Source organism: Strigops habroptila, chromosome 5, assembly GCF_004027225.2.
Source record: "Strigops habroptila isolate Jane chromosome 5, bStrHab1.2.pri, whole genome shotgun sequence".
NCBI classification, from domain to species: Eukaryota; Metazoa; Chordata; class Aves; order Psittaciformes; family Psittacidae; genus Strigops; species Strigops habroptila.
The window spans coordinates 83,228,229-83,240,647 of record NC_044281.2 but is presented as its reverse complement, the minus strand read 5'-3'; the positions used below and the strand labels follow the sequence as shown (position 1 = coordinate 83,240,647).

General features: G+C 43.4%; 1 long non-coding RNA gene across 1 annotated transcript; it reads right to left on the bottom strand.

The window, feature by feature from the left end:
- Positions 1 to 280: 280 nt before the first annotated feature.
- LOC115608911 lies at positions 281 to 11,919 on the bottom strand. The gene is made up of 6 exons (XR_003991685.1): positions 11,681 to 11,919; positions 9,890 to 9,931; positions 9,631 to 9,792; positions 2,195 to 2,358; positions 1,420 to 1,458; positions 281 to 708 (listed from the first exon to the last, which is right to left on the bottom strand). It is a non-coding gene; the product is annotated as an uncharacterized LOC115608911 (long non-coding RNA).
- Between the last annotated feature and the right edge of the window lie 500 nt (positions 11,920 to 12,419).

Here is a 12,419-nt window from a genome sequence, read left to right as displayed (position 1 = left end):
TAGGCTTTCTTGTAATCTCCTCTTATAACATTTCTCTCAGTTTTACACACCTGCTGCAGGGATTCAAAGTACACTACATGCTTTTCTATTTGTTTACCATATAAGAGGACAAACATCACTATGCATTTATATCATCATCCACAAATTCTCAAGGAAGAAACATGATAAAACAGACTGTCCTTTAAGTGCTTAGAAGTTAAGATGTGATAGAAGGGACAGGTAACAATGGAAAGGTGAACAAGCATAAAAAACCATACACGAAATACATAGGGCAACGGTATTGCAGGATGGGAGAGAGAGCTGCTGCTGCCCGTCATGTCTTGTAATCATTAGGAAGTTTTTCTCAGAGGCATCACAGACAAGGCAAACCTTGAGGAACTTAAAGAATACAAGAAAACTTCAATGAATTAATTTACAGAACATTCAAAAATAAAAGGGTGCACAAGAAAAATAAAATAAGCTTGATATCCATCACTAGCAAAACACGGATAGTGACACTGTAAAAAAGCAGCTGATCAGCAGATAAGACAGTACTGTTAAACGTGTTAAAGAATGAGATACGAAACTAAGCCATGTAGTGCATCTGGGGAGAAGTTTTGGGAGTTGAGTTGTTTTGTTTTGGGGTTCTTTGTTTGGGGTTTCGGGGTTTTTTTGACTGGATGGTCAATACAGTATCAGGTATGCCCACGGAACGAAGAACTCAGTAATCTAAATGGAAAAAACAGAAAGATACATATAAAAATAAAAATGTCATCTCTTAGAATGGTAACGGAGGAAAACATTGAATAATCTGACCAAGGACTGACAAGCAGTAATAGAAGATGTAAACTTAACAAGTCACAAGCCTGAGTAACAGAGAAGAAAGTCGCGTTATCATAATTTAAAGACAAAGTATGAAAGTCTTAAGAGAGGTAATAGTATTTTATCATTAAACGCAAGATGAAATCAAAAGTAAAGGGATAGGGAAGGAGTTTGGGCATCTAAAATACTTCCCAGTTTGACAAAGATAGATTTCATGGGACAGTAACACAGTTCTTAACCTTCACACAGTAGAACAGAGGAGACTCTAGACTATAAACACAGCTACTGCTAGCTAAAAAGAATGCCTTTTACCCTTAGAAGTAACTGCAATCCTTATGGAACCATTAAACAACTTCCATAAAATTAATCCGACATTTCCTTGCAAGATTCTAGTCTTAACATTCTTTTGCTTACATAGGACTGGGTTTTTTCCTAGGTACTAGCAGATCAATTTTTCACTTCCACACCTTTAAGAGAATGGTTATTTAAGTTGCCACATCATCATCTGAACCTCGACATTTTCCCATGTACCCACATTTTCAAGGTACACATCTCATTTGGATTTTTAGTACTGTGTATTACAGAAGTACTTCTGTATCTGCCAGGTTTAATATGTACCTGTGTGTGTCAAGATCAGGATAAGCTTTATTGGCACTGCTGATTTAAAAAAAAAAAATAAAAATTTACATTAGACAACATATATTTTAGTAAATAGATTTGATAGCTGTTTATATCCTGAGTCATAGCTATTTATTCTCCTAATTAAATTTAGCTTTTATTTCTTCAAATATTGCAAAGATCCTACAAGCCATGTTATTTTCTAGCATGCATAACTACAACAAAACCATTAGATGTTTTACTAATGCTTGCGTTGCATAAAGCAAAGAGATTACTCTCCAAGTTAAGATATTCAGTTCTGCATTCAGAACACTTGGCTGTAAATGGAGTGAATTTCATTTCAAGCTGACTGAGATGGAATATTTATGCAATCAAACAAAGCCAGGCCTACAGTTACTCTACCCTTCCACCCAAATTTATGCAGTTCTGCTCTCAGAGTTGTTCTGCCTGATGAAAAATATTTGCAAGTTCTATTACCACATATTACCCAATGATCTTCAAAACCAGGCATCTCACTCCCTCACAATTCAGACGCACTGGTTTTTGCAAAGGCTATTTTTCTTTTGCAGAACATTCTTTCCCCTTTATCTAAAATCTGAGGCACAGTAAGGAAAATAGTCCTTTCAACACTGCACATTTTCTAGAACTTATTACTCTCACTTTTGAGAAATTTCTTCTACAAACTATTAACTTCCCATTAGTCATAAGCTTATTTAAGGAAGAAAGTCATAATTAGCCTGTAAGGGACACAGCAATTAAGTATATGCAACAATACCTTGGCATAAGTTGTATTGTCTGAAAACTGTGATAATATCACCTCAGGATTTTTTAAGTCAATACTGGCCATTCCTACTTCACCTCTGGCAAGGCCTCTTCCTTCTACAACAGCTACAATAACTGACGCAGCAGTATGAGCAGAGACTGCAGATGAGGATGTAACTGTAAAACAGTTGCATATATTCGGTTACAAGCCACTACTTTACTTTCACAGAATCATTCTTTGTCATCCCAAGTGAAATATGTTTTTGTATTCCCATATCCGTGGAAATCCCATTCCATTTAACAAACTCCACTAAAAATTAAAAATCCTGGTTGTTAAACTCCTCACTTGCCACACCACACAGGCAAGGCACTTTCCAAAGTATGAACATCACACTCTTACATTAGAAGACTGACTGAATGCATTCATTTAAGATTGTCAGAACTAATCACATCTCTGTTGCAACTGAAAACACTTTCTGAGTCACTACCTCTGTGCTAAACAAAAAACCGATGTTTACTACATGCCAAAAGGCATGGCTATTATTAAACACTTGCCATTTAAATTCAAATGATGAATAGCTATTACCATTAGTTCGAATCAGGTGTATTAATTGCAGAGAGATACTGTAACTTAATATTCCACTAAAGGCACAACTCTGATCGAGGTTGTTTAGATCTCGTCAAGTTAGGGAAAACAAATGTCCTTACATACATATATATGTCACCTGATTTAATGCTAAACTATACTAATATCTATATCTATAGTATGCTTGAGTCCCAGTAATAGGATTTTTATTTTGGTGTGGAGTAGTTTTTATCATTTTTTGCATCTGAAAATTGTTTTGGCTTGCATTTTCCCAAATATCATCACAACCTCAACCAATGTCATCTCCGTCTTCAAATATCCAGCTATCTCTCCAAGAGACCCCTTGCAAAGACCAAGTGTGAAAATTAAAATTAAGCTCCTTTACGCCTAATGTCTTCCTTTCTGAAGATGCTAACCCTCATTTTCTTACCTAGTCTCTTTTTTTTCCCTCCACGTAGATAAAACCACTGACCCAACCGCTTTAGCAATTTGCCCAATACAACACAGCAAATCTACTTTGGGATTGTACTACAGACCTACAATAAACCTGATGTTTATATCTAACCTGAACAGACGGGTGATTCCCCATCTCATATCATTCAGCCAAACAGCTAATTTCAAAAATGGGCCTTTTTTTTGTTCAACTATGGTTTAATGCAGTATAGTTGACTGGAGACAAATGTTGACACATTCCTTCACCTCACTGTTCCCACACCACTTCATACAGTACTTCATACCACTTTTGCTATTAAACAGAAGTTTAACTAGCACCAACTCAAAACCCAGCTGTCTCCTAGCATTACTCTTCTGGCACCTAAAAGCTAAGCTGTCAGCCGGGAAGTTGGACAGTATCAGAGATGAGGTATCATCTGCAATCAGACTGGGGTGATAAGAAGTTGAACGAAATGAGCTGGCCCTCCCACTTATCCCCAACTTTGCTCTGGGTGCATGCGATCACAAATCAGTGCAACAACACGTCTAACCAATAGTAACGAAGTCCCCACACACCAAATTATGTTCCACATGTAAGAAGCACTGCTCTTGACTGCTAAGTCACAGTACTTCCTAAATATGACACTTAACTAATGGGGTGATGCCATTTTATTTGGTGTACTGAAATTCTCCTAGTCTATGAAAAACCAAAACCATGTATACACTGCTTCTTTTGGTATCTCAGCTAATTTTTGTTTCATATTTACCAAATGGTATTGCATTCTTCCAAATTCTACTGGAGAAGTTACTAACACTGTTTTGTTTGGAAATCTGTGACCAAAGACTATGAGACTGTGCTATTCAAACAAGCAAGTGTGTAACTTGCTGACCAACACTGAAGTAATTATCACACTATGGAATGCAGCTGCTACATACACTTTGCTATGTAGCAGAATGTGAGATTCTGGATACACTGTAGTCATTACGGATCAGTGAAGGATTGATTAAGGACTGTGACATACAAAACAGCAAAACCCAACTTCTCCAGGCTAAAGAATACACACGCAAAATCAAAGGAAGCTGAAGATGTGACTGTTTCACTGTTAAGTTGCATAACGTCTAGGGAAATCTGCTCTATAGGTTTCAACATCATAGTTACTCCGATTCTCCAATTCCTGGAGCAGTCACAAAGAAAACTGCACCACAACAGCTGTAGGAAATCACACACTTCATAGAATCATAGAATCGTAAGGGTTGGAAAGGACCTTAAGATCATCTAGTTCCAACCCCCCTGCCATGGGCAGGGACACCTTGCCCTAAACCATGTGGCTCAAGGCTCTGTCCAACCTGGCCTTGAACACCGCCAGGGATGGAGCATCCACAACCTCCCTGGGCAACCCATTCCAGTGCTTCACCACCCTCACTGTAAAGAACTTCTTCCTTATATCTCATCTAAACTTCCTCTGTTTAAGTTTGAACCCATTACCCCTTGTCCTACCACTACAGTCCCTAAGGAAGAGTCCCTCCCCAGCATCCTTGTAGACCCCCTTCAGATACTGGAAGGCTGCCATGAGGTCACCACGCAGCCTTTTCTCCAGGCTGAACAGCCCCAACTTTCTCAGCCTGTCTTCATATGGGAGGTGCTCCAGCCCTCTTATCATCCTCGTGGCCCTCCTCTGGACTCGCTCCAACAGCTCCATGTCCTTTTTATGTTGAGGACACCAGAACTGTACGCAGTACTCCAAGTGGGGTCTCACAAGAGCAGAGTAGAGGGGCAGGATCACCTCCTTCGACCTGCTGGTCACGCTTCTTTTGATGCAGCCCAGGATACGGTTGGCTTTCTGGGCTGCAAGCGCACACTGCCGGCTCATGTTAAGCTTCTCGTCAACCAACACCCCCAAGTCCTTTTCTGCAGGGCTGCTCTGAATCTCTTCTCTGCCCAGCCTGTAGCAGTGCCTGGGGTTGCCCCGACCCAGATGTAGGACCTTGCACTTGGCTTGGTTAAACTTCATAAGGTTGGCATCGGCCCACCTCACAAGCGTGTCAAGGTCCCTCTGGATGGCATCCCTTCCCTCCAGCGTATCAACCGAACCACACAGCTTGGTGTCATCGGCAAACTTGCTGAGGGCGCACTCAATCCCACTGTCCATGTCACCGACAAAGATGTTGAACAGGACCGGTCCCAACACCGATCCCTGAGGGACACCACTCGTTACAGGTTTCCAACTGGACATCGAGCCATTTACCACAACTCTTTGCGTGCGGCCATCGAGCCAGTTTTTTATCCACCGAGTGGTCCATCTATCAAATTGATGTCTCTCCAATTTAGAGACAAGGATGTCATGTGGGACAGTGTCGAATGCTTTGCACAAGTCCAGGTAGATGACATCAACTGCTCTGCCGCTGTCCATCAGTTCCGTGGCTCCATCATAGAAGGCCACCAAATTGGTCAGGCAGGATTTCCCCTTAGTGAAGCCATGTTGGCTGTCACCAACCACCTCGTTGTTTTTCATGTGCCTTAGCATGTTTTCCAGGAGAAACTGTTCCAAGATTTTGCCAGGCACAGAGGTGAGGCTGACTGGTCTGTAGTTCCCCGGGTCTTCCATCTTCCCCTTCTTGAAAATGGGGGTTATATTACCCTTCTTCCAGTCATCGGGAACTTCACCTGACTGCCAGGATTTTTCGAATATGATGGACAGTGGCTTAGCAACTTCATTCGCCAGCTCCTTCAGGACCCGTGGATGGATTTCATCAGGTCCCATGGACTTGTGCACGTTCAGGTTCTTAAGATGGTCTCGAACCTGATCCTCTCCTACAGTGGGCCTAAGGTCTTCGTTCTCACAGTCCCTGCATTTGCTTTCCAAGACTTGGGTTGTGTGGTCAGAGCATTTGCTGGTGAAGACTGAGGCAAAGAAGTCATTAAGAACCTCAGCCTTCTCCAAATCCATGGTAGCCAGTTCTCCTGATAGCTTCTGGAGAGGGCCTACATTGTCCCTAGCCTGTCTTTTATTTGCTACGTATCTATAGAATCCTTTCCTGTTATCTTTTACATCCCTTGCCAAACTTCATTCTAGCTGGGCCTTAGCTTTCCTAACCTGGTCCCTAGCTTCTCGGGCAATGTTCCTGTATTCTTCCCAGGCCGCCTGTCCTCGCTTCCACCTTCTATAAGCTTCTTTTTTCCCTCTAAGTTTCCTCAGCAGCTCCTTGTCCATCCATGGAGGTCTCCTGGCCCTCCTGCTGCACTTTCTTCTAGTCGGGATGCAACACTCTTGAGCACGTAGCAGGTGATCCTTGAATACCAACCAGCAGTCTTGGGCCCCCCTGCCCTCTAGGACTGTATCCCATGAAACCTTACTAAGGAGGCTCCTGAAGAGGCCAAAGTCTGCTTTCTTGAAGTCCAGGGCAGTGAGCTTGCTGCACGCTCTTCTCACCGTCCTGAGGATCTCAAACTCAACCATCTCGTGATCACTAGAGCCAAGGCTGCCCTGGAGCGTTACATTTCCAACCAGTCCCTCCCTGTTGGTGAGCACAAGGTCCAGCATGGCACCTCTCCTCGTCGGCTCCTCTACTGCTTGAAAGAGGAAGTTGTCTTCCACACAATCGAGGAACCTCCTGGATTGCTTGTGCCGGGCCGTACCGTCCCTCCAACAGATGTCAGGATGGTTGAAGTCCCCCATGAGGACCAGGGCCTGCGAGCGTGAGGCTGCTCCTATCTGTCTGTAGAGCGCTTCATCCACAGAGTCCTCTTGATCAGGCGGCCTGTAACAGATCCCCACCGTAATGTCCCCTGTTGCTGTTTTCCCTTTGATCCTGACCCACAAACACTCTGTTACCTCATCACCCGTCCCCAGACAGAGTTCCATACTCTCTAGCCTATCACTGACATAGATAGCAACGCCCCCTCCCCGTCTGCCTGGCCTGTCTTTTCTAAACAGCCTGTAACCTTCCATTCCGACATTCCAGTCATAGGAGCCATCCCACCATGTTTCTGTGATACCAATGACATCATATTCCCGTAGCCTTACACACATCTCTAATTCCTCTTGCTTGTTCCCCATACTACGGGCGTTTGTATAGAGGCACCTTAGCCGAGCTCCAAATGAAGCCGACTCAATGGCTGGGGCAGCTGGAACATCTCTACATCACTCCAAGCACTTATTACAGGTGCTGGCAACTGACCAGGAATGTTGGGATGGATCAATGCTCCCCTCCCCCAACACATCTAGTTTAAAGCTTTCCTGACCAGCCTGGCAAGCCTCCTACCAAAACAGCTCTTCCCCTTCTTTGTCAGACCAGCTCCACCAGCCTCCAGTAGACCTGGCCTCCCAAATTGAGTCCCATGTTCTAAATAGCCAAACCCCTGACTATGGCACCAGCTTTCTAACCATTTATTAACCTGCCAGACACGCCTAGCTTTTTTAAGGTCCTCCCCTTTGCCCTGGAGAATCGATGAAAAAACTATCTGAGCTCCAGAGCCCCTAACCACCTCTCCCAGGGCTCTGTAGTCCTTCTTAATGTCCTCCAGGCAACTGCTGTCTATATCTCTAGCACCCACATGGACCACTAGAAGGGGGTAATAGTCAGCAGGACTTACTAGAGCAGGCAGCCTCTCAGCAACATCCCTGATCCGAGCCTCCGGCAGGCAACACACCTCCCTCGAGACTGGATCAGGCTGGCAGATGGGTGCCTCTGTGCCTTTCAAAGTAGAGTCCCCTACTACTATGACCCTCCGCTTCTTCCTGGAGGCACCAGTAGCGATCCTCTTTACTGGTGCATCAGCAGGGTGCTCATTAGGTGTGGTGGATGCTTTCTCATTAGCCTCCTGCAGAACCGCAAAGCGGTTCTGGGTGGGGACATCAGATTTAGGAGGAAGCCCCTTGTCGTTAATTGTCCTCTTCCTCCTTTTTTTGTTCGTTTTTCTCGTGACTAATTCCCAGCTTCCTGGGTTGCTGCCCTCCTTCTTTCCTATACGAGCAATGCTGGACGTTTGCAGCCCCTGCGCAGTTTGGGCCTGGAGCAAGCAGCCCAGCTTCCTCTCAGCTTCCCTGGCATCTTTTAGCTCTCCAACAGCCTCCCGCAGCTCAGCCACCTGCTGCAGGAGGACCTCCACCAGGGCGCACCGAGTGCAGCCCTGTCCATCGTGCACCCCCGCCTCACGAGACCAGTCGAGGCACTTTCCACACTCCGAGGTCTGCGCCGCAGCCTCCCCTCTCATCGGCTCTGTCTGGGTGCCTACGCTGGCCACCGCCGGGGCAGAGCTCCCACAGCGGGCCCTGCTCCTAAGGCGAGTGCTCACCATCCCGCTCGCTGCCCGCTCGCCCTGCCTGCGCGAGCTGCCGCGCAAACTGCCGTGCCACGCCCTGTTTGCCCGCCCTGGTCGCCGCGCTCCTGGTCGCTCGCGCTCCCTGGGATGGGTTTTACCCACTGAGGGCTGGTGCTGTCACTCCTGGCGCCGCCCCCTGTGAGTCAGCTGCTCGCGTCAGCTGAGCTGCCGGCTCCTGGGCAAGTCCTGTCGAGGACTTGAGGCTCCCTCGGTCGCTCTTGCCGCTCCGAACTGAGGCTCCGGGACGCTGTGCTTCCCCCCGCTCCGGTGTTAAAGGCGTCCTCTCTGGAGATACTCACCTCGGCAATTCATGATACTTACATTTTGCAAAACAGTAATTCAGTGGCGAGTGGAGAGCCAGCTTATATTCTTACCAGGAATAGGTAATTTTTTCAAATAAATTTTTACATAATTTCATTGCTTCAAAGAATTACCATTAAACAACTTTAAGAACACTAAAGACTGAACTGATGATTAATCAGACAGTGAAAGAACTTCGAATCCCATTACTTCTGCGCTACCTGTGCACAGAGATACACATAACGTGGCACAAGGCATCATTAACCTGTAACACAACTTTGTTCATAAATAGCTCATACCCAATAGGTGAGCGTTCCTCTGAAGATCTAGTGTTCTATACTTTTGAAGATACCAACATAAACCACGTAAAACTTGCATGAAGAGACTTGAGAATGACATCATGATATACCATATACAAAGCATTTACAAGCCTAAGAAGAAACCTTGATTAGCAATGTGCATACATTTGGGATCTTCAGCCACCACACAAACCAACATGGCCACAAAAATTTTGGACAATCTGAAAAAAGCTTGAATTCTAACTACGGTGGTAATTTATACATGAATGCAGAGTAAGTGACAAGAGGTTGCAATACCAAAACATCTACTCGAGTATCTAATGTAGTATTTTCCCCTATGGGTGCATCTTGCATTGGCAAGCATCCTCTGTAGTACAAAACACATTATGTTTTGTGTTTTGAATCTATTTCAGTACCTTACTGGATCACATTAAAAAATAAAGTGTGCTTAATAAAATAATGTAAGAAATGTAAGTAGGACTATTTCCTTTAATAGCTGTTAATCTTACCTGAATATCCCATAAGAGGGGTATGGCTTCCGCAAACAGATCGGCTAGAAGAGAGGGGTGTTCTTCCTACACATGCGCTATTCAGGCCTTGCACAGAAGAACTCGTGAGATTCAGTGTGCTGGTGTTTTCTACACAAGAACTTTTGTCCCCAAAATACGATTCTGAAAGGGGGAGGGGAAAAAAAAACCAAACCCACAACTATTTTTATTCAGAAAGCAATACATAAACATACCACTTTGAAAACTTTATTTTTCTTACCAGAGAGATATCCAAGCAACAACCTTTAATGTCACAGAAGCTCTCCAAAGCATGAAATAAAAATCAGTCTGTTTTGAAATCAAACTTTTACCAATGTTTATTTTCCACAATGACATAACTTGCAGCACCAATGAAAACCATTGTTTGCATTGTTGGGCTGAAATACTACAATAGAAATCACTGTACCACACATAATTTCATATTCTAATGTATCCTACAGTTATGAATGCGGTGTCAGCTCCATCTTACATTTGCCTGTCAGTTTTTAAATCTGTACCTGAAACTGCACGTGTTTATGGATTTTACTTACTTATTTTTGAAGCTGAGCATTCTTTTTTTAATAAAAGAAAACAAAGAACCATGCTCAAAACCTCCTCTGCTTGAGAATGATCTCCCTTTGAATTTATGGGGTTCAGCGCTCAGAAATCATACAATAATCTGGGACGTATTTGTTATCTGCAGTTTCTTTTATACATGTATCTTCTTATTTATCTCTATTTTTAAGTCTGCAAAATCTCTCAGATCATTTTTTTGTTTTAATAAATTATTTAAAATATTTTATTTATTTTCAATTCTCTTGAGATGACTAAATAATATATAAATAATATAAATAAATAAAGATAATACCCTTAATCTAGCTTGAATAATTGCTGTAAATTGCATAAAAATGAATTAAAATAGAAACAGAGTTTTTCCACTTAACAATTACAAAATTCCAGGTATTAAGAGACATGCAAGCCCAAATGTTTCTGTTCCTTCTATTAAATTAAAAATTGATCTACAAGACAGAATACTTCAGTACTGTCCTCAGATGACCCATTAACTGCATGACATTTCCTCATGGTTGGTACAAAAATATTGACAATATTGTTTGGTTTTTTTAGATCTTACAAAACTGTGACATCGGAAAATAAAACCAAAAAACCCCCATCATTAGTTCAGACTGTTTTGTTTGGGGTTTTTGGTTGGTTGGTTGGTTTTTAAGAGTGGACAAATCAGCACTGCAATGCATAGAGATGTTTTCTTAAAAATCATTCACTTAGGTTTTGGTATAATTTCACTCAGAAGTTTGGCAGAAAAGACTTTGCTATTATCTTAGAATGCACTGAATCTGGCATAACATGGGGAAAAATGTAATTTTAAAGACCAGATGAACCAAATAATCTATGGGTATTTTTTAAAAACAGCACTTAACAAGTTATGCCCTACTCAAATTGAAATTCTAAGGTTTATTTGTTTGTTGTTTGGCATTTTTTAGGATTCATGACTGATCATGCACATTATCCACAACTGCGTTACCTTCCTCACAGCTGACGTGTAATGAAGATGTATATACTTCAGAATGCATTTAAACAAGTGTTAAAATAATTTCCAGCTCCTTTTATAGTTTTTTCCACTGGAAAAATTCGAACTATTTTTTTTGTTTTGTGCCAAAAATACAGAGATTGATGGTAGGATCAAAATCTATGAACTGGCTGGTGCACACATGTTCAGCAGTCAGAAGCTGAGGGGCCTCGTCCTCAGGGGGAGCCAGCAGCCCAGGGTAAACAGCAGTTTTATGTGGAGGATGGAAACAGCAATGTCACATTTTAGGACCCCAACATCCTGACAACACACAGAGGATATCAGAACTTAAAACTACTCAAAAAAAAAAAAACACCAAACACAACCCCCCCCCAAAAAAAAACCCCAAAACAAAACAAAAAACCCACACACATCACAAAACCAACACCCCAACCAAAAACCAGAAACCAACCAACCAAAAAAATTAAACCAAAACCCCATACCCACCTGAACACTGTTCAGGTCTCTAGTGAAGCAATACTGTGTTGCAATTCAAACCAATTTATTGACACCACCAGGGAACCGAGATAATGATATCTATACATCTCACATAAAGAAAATAATGAAGATTTATTTAAAGAAGTGTGAAGAACGACTAGCATTGTTCTGATGGGCTGAAGGCGGGGGGGAGAGAAAGGTCGCCTAGAGATGCGGCTGCTGCCCCTCCTCAAGCAACCACCGCGTGTAACCCCCGCACCCCCTAAAGCCCCCATCAGACAGCTCTAAACCCCCCAGACCCCCAAAATCATCCCCCAGACCCCCGATAGCCCACATCAGACCACTCTAAACCCCCTCAGACCCCAAAAATCATCCCCCGATCTCGGAAAGCCCACATCAGACCACTCGAAATCCCACCACACCCTCAAAATCGTCCCGCAGACCCAATAAAACCCCCATCAGGCAACTCTAAACCTCCACAGATCCCCAAAATCTTCCACCAGACCACCGAAAGCCCACATCAGACCACTCTAAACCCCACCAGACCCCCAAAATCATCCCCCAGACCCCCTAAAGCCCCCATCACACAGCTCTAAATCCCCCCAGATGCCCCAAAAACTCCCATCAGAGCACTCTAAATCCCCCCAGATGCCCAATAAAAGTCCCCCAGACCCCCTAAAGCCCCCAGCAGACCACGCTAAACCCCCCAGACACCCAAAATCGTCCCCCGCACATCCTAAAGCCCCCA